A 12447-nucleotide genomic window follows, 5' to 3' on the forward strand; every position below is an offset into this window, starting at 1 on the left:
ATTATTAACCAGGAAAACAGCGTCCACTGAAATTTTTGTTCCTATGGGAAGGTCCTGCATAAATACAGAAATGTCCGAGAATTTGAATTTTACATAAAATGTGGAAAAAAAAATAATTTTTTTTTGATAAACGTGTCCCTACGTATAGGTCTCTTTTTAGACGAGTTTTCTTAAATGCAGCTTATCTTGAAATTACAGGCATAGGATCCCCTCTTCAGAAAGCTCAATCACAGAAAGACAATCTCTCATATACATCCAAATTTTTAAAAATGATTTCCCTTTTCTCTGTATTAATAAAATAGTACATTGTACTTGCTATAATGAATCCTTATGGGAAGCACAACCAGCCTATTTGGTTTATTTAATGTTTACATGATTTTTTAGTAGACAAGGTTTGGAAATGCAAATTACGGAAAGATCCATTATCCAGAAAACCCCAGGTGCCAAGCATTCTGGATAACAGGTCCCATACCTGTATATTAGAAGTGCTAATAAGAGAATGTGTGTAGTCTAAGCTCAGCAAAATTTGTCGTGTGAATGGCCAAGAATGAGCACTGATGTGATGATTCAGTTAAAAAAAAAAAAGACACCATTGACGTGGTGGCTTATTTATCAAAGGTCGCGTTTTAGTGGTTTTAGAGGCTGACACCACAAACTCTAAAACCACTGAATTTATTAAAAGATCCAAAAATAAAAAAGTAAAAAAAAAAAAAGGCACTGTGTGATGCATTAAAAAAAAAAATTGGAATACTTTAAAAACATCTAAAAATCCAAGTTTTTTGGCAATTCCTAGCAGAAATCGAACTCAGAAAACTTCTAAAAGCCCAATAAGATCCGCGCAGCTCATATTGACTTCTATGGACCTTAACAACTTTAACTTGGTGAGGTTTTGCGTTAGAGGTTTTCGTGGTTTTTACACTTAATAAATCTGGAATTTTTAGAGCTCTTAAAGGGGTTCACCTTCCAACACTTTTTTCAGTTCAATTGTTTTCAGATAGTTTACCCAAAATAAAGACATTTTCCAATTACTTTCTATTTTTTACCATTTTTCCAATGTCCCTGTCTCTGGTGTTTCAGTCTGGCAGACTCTAAACTGTTACAATTTTTTAATATTTAGTTGTTAATATTCCACAGATGCTGCTGAGAAATGTATCAACTATTGTATCAATACTAAGGGTAAAGTCACACCTGGAGATTTGGGGAGATCTAGTCGCCTGGCGACTTATCTCCTCTTCTTTGGGGCGACTAATCTCCCCGAACGGTTTCCCATTCCTGCTCCTGTCTTCCACCTGCTCGAATGAGAAATCGCCTGTGGCATGGCACTCACTGCGCTTCATTTTCTGAAGTCGCCCAAAGTTGCCTCATGAGGGCGAATTCGGAAAACAAAGCAGAAGACAGGGGGAAGCCGTTCAGGGAGATCAGTTGCCCCAAAAAAGAGATGATTAGTCGCTGTATGACTAAATCTCCCGAATCTCCAGGTGTTACCTTGTCCGAACAGCTGCCTTTAATGAAACCCATGGATTCTGCACAGCAGGGACAAAGATAAGAAATGTATACATTTAGAACAGTTAACATGGTTGGCCGTCCCCTTCCCCAGAGCCGCTTTAGGTGGTCAAAAATGAATTTTTACACTTCAATATTAGAAAAAAAGTCGCACAGAATGTAGAAACTAATTAATTGGAAAAAGTCTATTTCTGGTGAACTAACTGAAACAAACTGAAAAAAAGCGTTGGAAGGTGAACTACCCCTTGAATAGGAAAACCACAAATTTTTCAAGATCTGTGGGAAAAAAATTTGATTGTCAGTAAATGGGCCCCTAAGAGTTTTGCTGATAATTACTATAACCTACATTTCCCCATTTAACACATGAAGCTGCACACACAGCAGAAAGCTGCAGGAAGGCACCCATAAAGTTCTTAAAAAATACTTAAGACAAAGCAAACTCTGTAATTCAGATAATTTGTTCTCTCAATTTTTACAAAGCAACTTCTACAAAACCTATTTTCAATATTGTTTTAAATAAAAAAAATTAGACTACTATTCTACATCATGGAGCATCGCTGGGCTTTCTGACTTTACAACTCAAGGTATGTAATGTAAATATGATTGTTTGAATAATTACTTATGTATATCTAAGCAAGGAGTGCCCATACTTTACTAATGTGAGGTCTACTTAGTGATGTTGTCCCATTATGATCTACATCAGAGGTGCCCAAAAGGTACATCGGGATCTACAAATAGACCTTTAGCTGGTCATCACTAGATCAAGACACTGTCCACATACAGCTTGTCTATATCACACTCCTGTTTCATGATTTTCATTCAGATAATTTTATGTTAAAGGAAAATTATACCCCTCAAACAATGCAGGTCTCTTAAGATATATTGCTTAAAACAGCTCATATGTAAAACCCTGCTTCATGTAAATAAACCATTTTCATAATAATATATTTTTTTTAGTAGTATGTGTCATTGGGTAATCATTAATAGAAAATTTCCATTTTAAAAAATAAGGGCCACCCCATGGGATTGTATGATTCACGGTGCACACAAACAAACTATACATGTTAGGCAGGGATCCCCAACCTTTTGAACCCGTGAGCAACATTCAGAATTAAAAGGAGTTGGGGAGCAACACTAGCATGAAAAATGTTCTTGGGGTGCCAAGTAAGTGCTGTGATAGGCCATTTGGTAGCCCCTATGTGTATTGTAAACCTATATTGAGGCTTGGTTTGGCAGTACAGCTGGTTTTTATTCAACTAAAACTTGCCTCCAAGCCTGGAATTCAAAAATAAGCCCCTGCTTTGAGGCCACTGAGAGCAACATCCAAGGGGTTGGAGAGCAACATGTTGCTCACGAGCTACTGGTTGGGGATCACTGATGTTAGGTAACAGATAGTTCTGTCTTTTGCTTCCACACTTCTTCCTGTTACAGTATTTCTGGTCAGGTGATCTGAGACAGCACACAGACCATCACGAAACGGTAGTTCAAGGCAAGAGATGTAAAAGGGGAATATTTAATTTAAAAAAAAATAAATTCATTTTGGTGGTATTGTTTTCCTTTAAGGTTACATAGTTGTGTTAAATATAGCAATATAAATTCTCTCATAAATCAATATAATGGAAAAAGAATTATAACAATGCTTTAATGGATGTAGATCATAATGGAACATCATCACTAAAAGTAGACCTCACATTAGTAAAGTATGGGCACTCCTGATTTACATCCATAAAACCAGTTAGCTGTTCCATGGAAAATATTAAATATTTATTCATGGGAAAATGTATATTGCTATATTTAACAAACCACTATTTCTTATGTAACCTTAACATAATAAATATCTGAGTGAAAAGCATGAAATAGGAGGGTGATTTAGACAAGCTGTTTGTTGACAGTGTCTTGAGATCTACTGATCACCAGCTAAAGGTCTACTGGTAGATCCCCATCTGCCTTTTGGGCACCCCTGATCTAAACAAATTGCACTCACCGAACCTTCTATATTCTCTAAATATAGAAGGTGCCTTATAATTATTAGGCAGGCACCTTCTGTGTATTCTCTAATGGAGTGCATATTCAAGGTCATATAAGGGGGTGGAGCAAAAAGGAAGTTATGTTAAACCAAACAATTAAACAAATTTCATTGGATGGCAAACACGGTCAGCACATGTTTTAAAGGAATTTCTGCATATCTCTTTTTTTTTTCTTACACGTTCAAGAAGGGACAATATCCCAATGCAATGAGCTCATGTCAAAAGAAATGGAGGACATTTTCCAATGACAGAGAAGCCCCAACATTCCATATACAATTTTTTGGAAGATTACCATTTTACCCTTTGAAATAATTGACCCTAAGATTTTAAATAGAATTACACTGAATGCCAGCATTAAAGAGTAACCAGCACAATTATGAACGTCGTCTTCCCATATTAATAGCTTTCTTTTCACTTCAGCTTTTCATGATTCAAGAAAAAGAAATTTTATATCCTGAAGCAACCAGTTTTGGGTAGTTCAAAAAAGGTGTTTTGATCATGTAGAAACATGAAAGTCTGCTCTAAATTCCTTTATGCACTAAAATATAAATTGTGTCCTGTACCTAGTGAGATAGATTGCTGCAACTAGCAACCTGCTGACATTCCAGCCACTTTCAGTTTTTTGTCATTTTTAATCAACAGGAATTTTGCCACCAATATGGTTTTATGCAGCTTAGTAAGGATCAAGGACATGGCACAGTTATTATTAATACAGGGAAAAAAGGAAATTTTAAGCAAATCATTTTAATTTTTAACAATGAACTCTAATGGAGATGGCCTTTAAGTAACTGAAGTTTCTGGATAAAGGAGTTCTGAATACAGGATCCTGTGTGCAATACCTGTAACCCCACTAGTGAAATAGGCAGAGCTGCCTTGTGGCTAATTCTTTGCCTTGATAAATATATTTACTTATACCTGTTTCCATGCAGCATGGACTATTTTCAAATTTTCAATCACTTAAAGCAGTGATCCCCAACCCTTAGCACGTGAGCAACATGTTGCCCTCCAACCCCTTGGCTGTTGCTCACAGTGGCCTCAAAGCAGGTGCTTATTTTTGAATTCCAGGCTTGTTGGCAAGTTTTGGTTTCATAAAAACCTGGTGTACTGCCAGAAAGAGTCTTAAAGGAACAGTAACATCAAAAAATAAGTGTTTTAAAGTAATAAAAATATAATGCAGTGTTGCCCTGCACTGGTAAAACTGATGTGTTTGCTTCAGAAACACTACTATTGTTTATATAAACAAGCTGCTGTGTAGCAATGGGGGCAGCCATTCAAAGGAGAAAAAGCTCAAGTTACACAGCAGATAGCAGATAAGCTCTGTCTGTCTAATAGTGTTATCTGTTATCCATTAGTTAACCTGTGCCATATAGCTGTTTTTCAATTTCCGCCATTGCTCCACAGAAGCTTGTTTATATGAACTATAGTAGTGTTTCTGTAGCAAACAGATCAGTTTTACCAGTGCAGGACAACACTGCATGATATTTTCATTACTTTAAAACACTTACAATTTTGGTGTTACTGTTCCTTTAAGTAGGTTGAGAATCCACATAGGGGCTACGAAATAGCCAATCACAGCACTTATTTGACACCCCTACAACATTTTTCATGCTAGTGTTGCTGCCCAACTCCTTTTTACTTCTGAATGTTGCTCACGGGTTCAAAAGGTTGGGGATCCCTGACTTAAAGGACAGCTAAGTGATTAGGATATGGCCTGTGCCAAAAATGCAGGAACTTCAGCAATAACAAAAAACAAATATTAAATTAAATCAATAGGCAAAAGTGTTCCGCACAAGCCATATTCATTTAGCATCCTGCTCCCTTAAATACCCCTAACAAACTTATTTAAAAGCATGCTGCCTGGCAACTCCTCCTCGTTGCCATTCTTCTCAAGAAGCCTGTTAGAAAGTAACATGATTTGATAAAGGGTGTTAAAGATCCTACCAGGTACCCATATATACATCAGAGGTTTGCATGGTAGATATTAAAGTGCACAAAAAATTAGGCCGTATAATGGACTTCTGTTTATCTGTAAACCAAAACAGTCACAACAAAGGGCGGTTGTTTTATTAAGAGCTCTGTATCTCTGTTTAAATTAAATTAGCTAATTAAAGACAAAAAGCATATGAATGATTCATTTTATTTGCTCATTTTGGAAAATAAACAGTGCATATATGTATATAGTGCCCCTTTAAACAAAATAAGTCAAAGTGAGACTGCCAAGACAGGTTTAGCAAGATTTCAGCTCTGATACTTCTAAAGCAAACCTTTGTGTCTTCTAAATGCAGATATTTTGGCAAGTGGATTAATCCACAGGGTATTTATAATATATATATAAAAAAAAAAAAGGACAATTGATCCCTACCATAAATAAAATAAAAGATTATAAAGCTCTTCAGGTTAAAAAGAGGTATGACATTTCTATGAGTTTTCCTAAAATTTTGTACCACTAAACCGTACATTGAGTTAGTTGCAGTACTATTCATTGGTTTAAAAGACTTGAGGACAGTGCCACAAAATGGCATTTGCTGCTCAATATAGAACAACTTGATGAATGGGGGGGGGGGCATAGGACAAGCTAATTTGCAGCATAAAAACATCTAATTGCAAATGCATGTCTTCACACCAGTTCAGATATTTATTTTCTTTACACCACAAAAATAGTTGACCATACACAGACTGTCCATGTGACCCTCCAGACAGCTTGTCTGCCTGTGTATGGGGTGCTTGGGACTGCTTGACAGTAGCCTGGTGCTCCTTTTTGGAAATAATTAGGGATGGGTGAAAAATTACGCCCATAGACTTGTATGGCATAGAGTCAAAAAAAAAAAAAAAAAAAAAAAAATTGATGTGGGTCAAAAAAAATCTAATGGGAGTCGGCAACATTTTGCCGGCGGCCAATTTTTGGCGAAATGAAACGGTTCAAATTCGCCCATCCCTAGAAATAATGTATCAACCTAGAGAAAACTCTTAATGTGGTGGCAACATCATATCTTTCCCACACATGCTTGGCATAGACTTAGACTTGCACGTACACACAGTTTAATTACTCCTGATGACATTGACCATAGTATGTCTATGTGATAGGAACATTAAACTACAAGCTCCTCTGGGGTAGGGAAGGCTGTGTATGTCTAAGTGCTGTTTTATAAATTGTGTTTAAAGGAGAAGGAAACCCCCTGGGCACAAAAACCCTCCCCCCTCGCCTGTGTTGCTTCCCCTCCCTCCTCCCCCCTGGCCTAGCTGTCCCGCTGGGCATCTACGGATCTACTGCGCATGCACCAAAAGTCACAAAGTGAAACTGGAAAACTTTGTGACTTTTAGCGCATGCGCAGTAGATCCGTACCGGCGAAATGCTCCTACTGCGCATGCGCCAAAAACGCCGGTCAAAGCAGGAAGAAGATTGCTTGGGAGAAGATGGCGTCTGTGAACTCCGTGGACAGGACCTGCACAGAGGGGTAAGTAACCAGTTAGGGGCATTTGCCCAGCGGGACAAATAGAATATCACTGAGTAGAGCACAGTCAATTTTACACAGAACATCTTTAAAAATCACTAGTAAATATATGGAGAATTTGCCTTACTACTACTGCCACAAGCTAAGTGGAGATCTGAAAGCCCTCCCAGCTCTTTGCCCATCCAAAAAGGTGGTTTATGATAACATGCAGTTATCAATTCTATGTTCTACTAACTTTCCCAAAAACCTTATTTTCGCTTTGTAAAATGTTAGTGGAAGTGACACCATGCTCCACAAAGCAGTCTAACTTATTTTTTATATATTCTCCTTTATAAAATATTTCCGTATTATTTCAAAAAGCTCAAGACTAGTACAGGTACAGATGCAGGGGAGGGGAGCCTTTGAGGTGTAGTGGTATGTATTAAACTGGCAAGAGGGTAAAACTAAAGATAAAAGGGGTTGATCACTTGAAAATTAACCGTTAGTATGATTTAAAGTGTGTTATACAGAGACAATTGGAAACTGGTTTTCACTTTTTATTAATTATGATTGAGTTGTTAATTGTGGTTTGCGTTATTTAGCTTTTCATATAGAAGCTCTCCAGTTGAAATTTCAGCAATCTGGATTCTAGGGTGCAAATTACTCTAGCAACCAAGCATTGATTTGAGTAAGAGACTAGAATATGGTATGACTATAAAGATAAGTAATAAAAAGTAGCAATAACAATACATTTGTAGCCTTATAGAGCATTTAGATTTTGGATGGGGTCAATGCCTCCATTTGAAAGATGGAAAGAGTCAGAAGAAGGCAAATAATTCAAAACTATAAAAAAGAAAAAATTGAAGGCTAATTGAAAAGTTGCTTAGAATTAGCTATTATATAACAGTACACGTTAACTCAAAGGTAAAACACCCCTTTAACTTCATTTCAGAAATGGGTGTTATAGAATGGCCAATTCAATTTCTATTGGCCTTAATTTTTTTTTTTTTTTTTTTAAATACAGTGAAACCTCAATTTTACATCCCCTGATTTTAAGTTTTCCCTTATTTTACATTATGTTACATGTTATTTTGTGGTCCCACCTATATTATGTATAATACATTTCCCCGATACATTTTTTTCTGCGGTCCCCTGAAAAACTTAAAATGTGGATTCTACTGTAGTTTTTGAATTATATGCCTTCTCCTGACTCTTTCCAGCTTTCAAATGGGGGACACTAACCCCATCTAAAAAACAAATGCTCCACAAGGCTACAAATGTATTGTTAGATAATTTTTATTACTCAACTTGCTATTCAGGGCCACTCCTATTTATTTTCCAGTCGCTTATTCAAACAAATGCATGGTTGTTAGGGTTATTTGAACCCTGGGAACCAGATTGCTGAAATTGCAAACTGGAGAGCGGAATAAAAAGCTAAAAATGACCCAAAAATAAAAAAAATTGTTGCAAATTGTCTAAGAATCTCTCTCTCTCTCCACATCTACTAAAGGTACTAAACGCAAAGGCGAACAAGCCCTTAAAGAGGTTGTTTATCTTCAAAACTTTTTTTCAGTTCAGTCAGATAGTTCACCATAAGTAATGCATTTTTCCAGTAACTTTCTATTTGTAACGGTTTTTCTAATATTGAAGTGTAGAGTTTCATTTTTCACCTTCTAAAGCAGCTCTGGGAAGGGGGGTTGTCAACTCCAACTGTTAAATTGATACATTAATCTTTAGCCCTGCTGAGCAGAATCCCTGCAGCTATTAAAATTGCTACAATATTTACTAATATTCAACAGATGCTGCTGAGAAATGTATCAACTAATTGTATCAACTAAATGTAGCAAATTGTAATAATTCAACTGCTCCCGGATCACGGCGATGCCTGACTGAGACACTAGAGACAGGAACATTAAACTTGAATTTTGGGAAAAAAGGTAAAAAATAAAAGATGAAAAGCAACTGAAAAAAGTTTGTTGATGGTGAACAATCTGAAAACAACAACTGGATTAAGTATTTGGTAGGTGAACAATCCCTTTAAAATATGGCAGTAACAGGAGGACAATCACTATCCCAAGGAGAAAGAATAAGTTATATACAATTTAGGAGCTGCCGACCCGCGTCTATACCCACACCCAGAACTTCTACCCGCAACCCGTAGGGTATAGCAGGTTTTTGCGGGTAACCCACGGGTAACCGACCCGCTGCAGGGCTCTACTGTAACCACTATTGCACCATGTCTTGATTTTTTAGATGTTCCTTGGGACAACCCACACCAATCACTGGAGCCATTTGGCAGCTCCTACAAGTAAAATGTACGGAAAATGCTCTTGAAGTGAATATTGACAAAATGCAGATGTATGGATTTTTCTGACTTATTCTGATGAGCTAAAGGTATAGTTATTTATATGCATAAGGGTATATACGGAAACATTTCTGAACTGCCTAATGATTCAGGTCAATCTTCAACAAATTAAGAACAAAAACTAGTGAAAAAAAACTAAACAATTTAATATGAACCCTCATACTGACGTGTTTAGTGATAACATCCGTATGGAAGTTCTTTAAATTCCCCCTAAACACAATTGTGGTTATGTCATGTGTGTAGTAGACTCAAGGCTCATCCAGGAGAGCATGCAAGATGTACCAGAATTATCAGAGGCTTGAATCTACCAAGAAATCATACCTCTTCATATAGTAAACTATTATAAACAAGATAAAAAAAGAGAGGTGGAAGAACAGAAGTTTCAAAATGTCAGTTTGGATGTGATTTCTACATAGAGATTGTACACAAGCAAATACACATTGCACAACACGAGTCATAAAACATGTGAATTTTTTAGTATTCATTCTCAATAATGGCAATTAGCTAAAGGATATACAAACTGTTACTATTTATCAAGAGAGGGGCATGGGAAAAATAACATGTCTGACACCATCAATGCAGGAATCACCTTTGTACACCATGACATTTTCCTGAACCATGCAAATCTTTCTAATTTTCTTCTTTAAAGATCTGATTAACTGGTTCATGTGTTCTACATTATTACTGAACCTCTTGACTGGGTATTTCTAATTATAGGTTCCCTTTCTCTTTCTTCACCCAGTCCATATACTCGCCCTCCTTTTAGGTATTGCTTTCTAACAAATCAATGTATTTTTGTAAGTTTACTGGGCGCGGTTCTTACCTTTTATTTTACTTTTTTCTTTTTAAGATAAAATAACCAAGTACATAAATAAGTTTGTAAAATCAAGTGTTTCACAACATATGCTGTGTGTTCGTGTGCACTTTCCCCACTTACAAACTAGGTGCGGCAGCTCAGAGGAAGTAATGGAGAGCAGCTAAGGAAGATTGCACTAAAAGTTCAACTTTATTGTTTTATATTGGGTGGGGTGAACAAGCAACATAAATGAACAAGAAAACTCTGAGAGTTCGTAACTGAAGCCAAACACTAAAATGCACTTTCCATTTAGGTTTAACATAAAAGAAAATCTGATTAACAATCCTTCAAACGAACAGCAATAGGTTATGTTATTGCTTTACTTAAAAAATAGCATCAGAAGTCACCCAGATCAAATTTTAAAATGATATAAAGTGCAAGGATGTAAAAAGGCAGTATACAAACAAGTGTACATTGTCTTTAGTGTTCTGCTGAGAACTACAGTGAAGAGGAGGAGGAGGTGAAAGAGGCACAACCACAGAGCTAGTGAGGAAGTGAAGAGAGGAGGGCGGAAACCAAACCCTGCAGAACAGTCTCATTGTAGAAGCCATGTCACTGAATGTGTCTAATCCCAACACAGAAATCTTGGTTGACCTCTCTCTGCGTGTATTAGTGATCTGCTGGAAGACTATTTTTACACCTACAGCCAGAGACTGCAGACACAAGCCCCATGAACAATATAACAAATGCAAAACTAATCAGCTTTGTAAACAGCATGCATTAAACATCTAATTTTCTGGTTATCCTACTGCAGTCTTCTATACATAAACAGCAAGTTTGTAAGTCTGAAGCTTCGGTTCATAATAAGAAAGAGTGGGCAGGCAGAAAAGTCACATGGTAAACGTTATGCTATGTGAGTTGACATCTCGATCACAGTCGACCTCAAGATAAAAACAAAGGGCGGAAAGCCAATGTAATTCATTTAGAAGGTGCAGCGACATACGACAAAACTGTCAAGGTTAGATTTTTTGGCATCAACACCTGAAGTAGTTTGTAGGCAGGCCTGGACTGAGATTCAAAATAGGCCCTGGCATTTCAGGTACACAGAGGCCAAAAAAGGCCACACAGCAGCCCAAACAGCCTCCCACCAGCCCAATATATAGTGACTGTCTATGGCATATTATAGCAGCCCCTCTGGCATTTGCCAGAACCCACAGATCCAGTCCAGTCCGGGCCTGTTTATAGGCATAGCCTGTTCCAAACAGATTCTTACTAGGATGCCTTTTTCTTTAGTTAATCTAGACTTCACTTATTTAAAAAAAAATAAAAAAATAGTGAACCTTGGAAAAACTCTAATTGTATATTTTTGTCCTTATTAGCTCGGTTTTATTTGGGGATATACTCGAGATCACTAATTGGTAAAGCATTTACCCAATGTTAATGTAGCTTTTGATCCAGGGGAAACAAACCATGTGAATACTGAGGGGGGCCAAGAGGTTTTGGGGGGGGGGATCAAGTAGGCACTGGCTGATACAATTTTTTTAAAAAAAAAAAAAATTCTCCAAAAGTTGAGGGGGGGGGCGCTCAACTGTTTGGATCTGCAAGTATTCAATTCATAGTCACATTGAAATACCTAACAAATATTCCTCTCCACCAGTGGCATAATTCTTGTTGCTGGGACCCACAGCGAATTTATTTTAGCCCCCCAAACTGTCCTGTTTTACCCTGCAGGGTCTGCTTCCTCTGTGTTAAGGTGGCCATACACGGGCAGATTAAAGCTGCCGATATCGGTCCTTAAAACCAATTTGGCAGCTTATCTGCCCACGTGTGGGGGCTCCCAACGGGTCCAACCGATCAATATCAAGCCAAAAAACGAGCAGATATCGATCGGTCAAGTTTGATTTTTTTTTACGATCCAGGACCGCATCGAGCGGATCTTATAGTGTATGGCCACCTTTACACCCCTGCTCTCCACAACAGGGATGTCCAGCCTCTCACATATGGCCCGCTGGTTAAGAAAGTAACTGACTGATACAACTCAGCAGACAGCAGGCTAGAAGTTAGGTTCCAGCATTAAACCTTTTTTCGGAGCACAATTTTGCAAGAAAATTATTGATGAGAACAGGGAAACACTTTCTAATTTATCAAAAATGGCTGTTGCTCCTCCCGAAAACACACACCTTCGGGCCATGCCACATTACTGGGAGTGTGTGTGTGTTGCATAGGGGCTGAATTATGGAAAAGAAAAAAAAAGGCAGCTGTAAGAATTAGGATTTTTGTTTGGACTCAGGAGTACCAGGGGTGTAACTATAGAGTAAGCAGACA

The 12447-nt window shown here is 37.5% G+C and overlaps 1 protein-coding gene across 1 annotated transcript in view; it reads right to left on the reverse strand.

Moving 5' to 3' along the window:
* myh9.S (myosin, heavy chain 9, non-muscle S homeolog) overlaps window positions 1-12447 on the reverse strand; it is a 54425-nt gene that overhangs the window by 41142 nt on the left and 836 nt on the right. The window lies entirely within an intron of this gene.

Source organism: Xenopus laevis, chromosome 4S, assembly GCF_017654675.1.
Source record: "Xenopus laevis strain J_2021 chromosome 4S, Xenopus_laevis_v10.1, whole genome shotgun sequence".
In the NCBI taxonomy this organism is placed as follows: Eukaryota; Metazoa; Chordata; class Amphibia; order Anura; family Pipidae; genus Xenopus; species Xenopus laevis.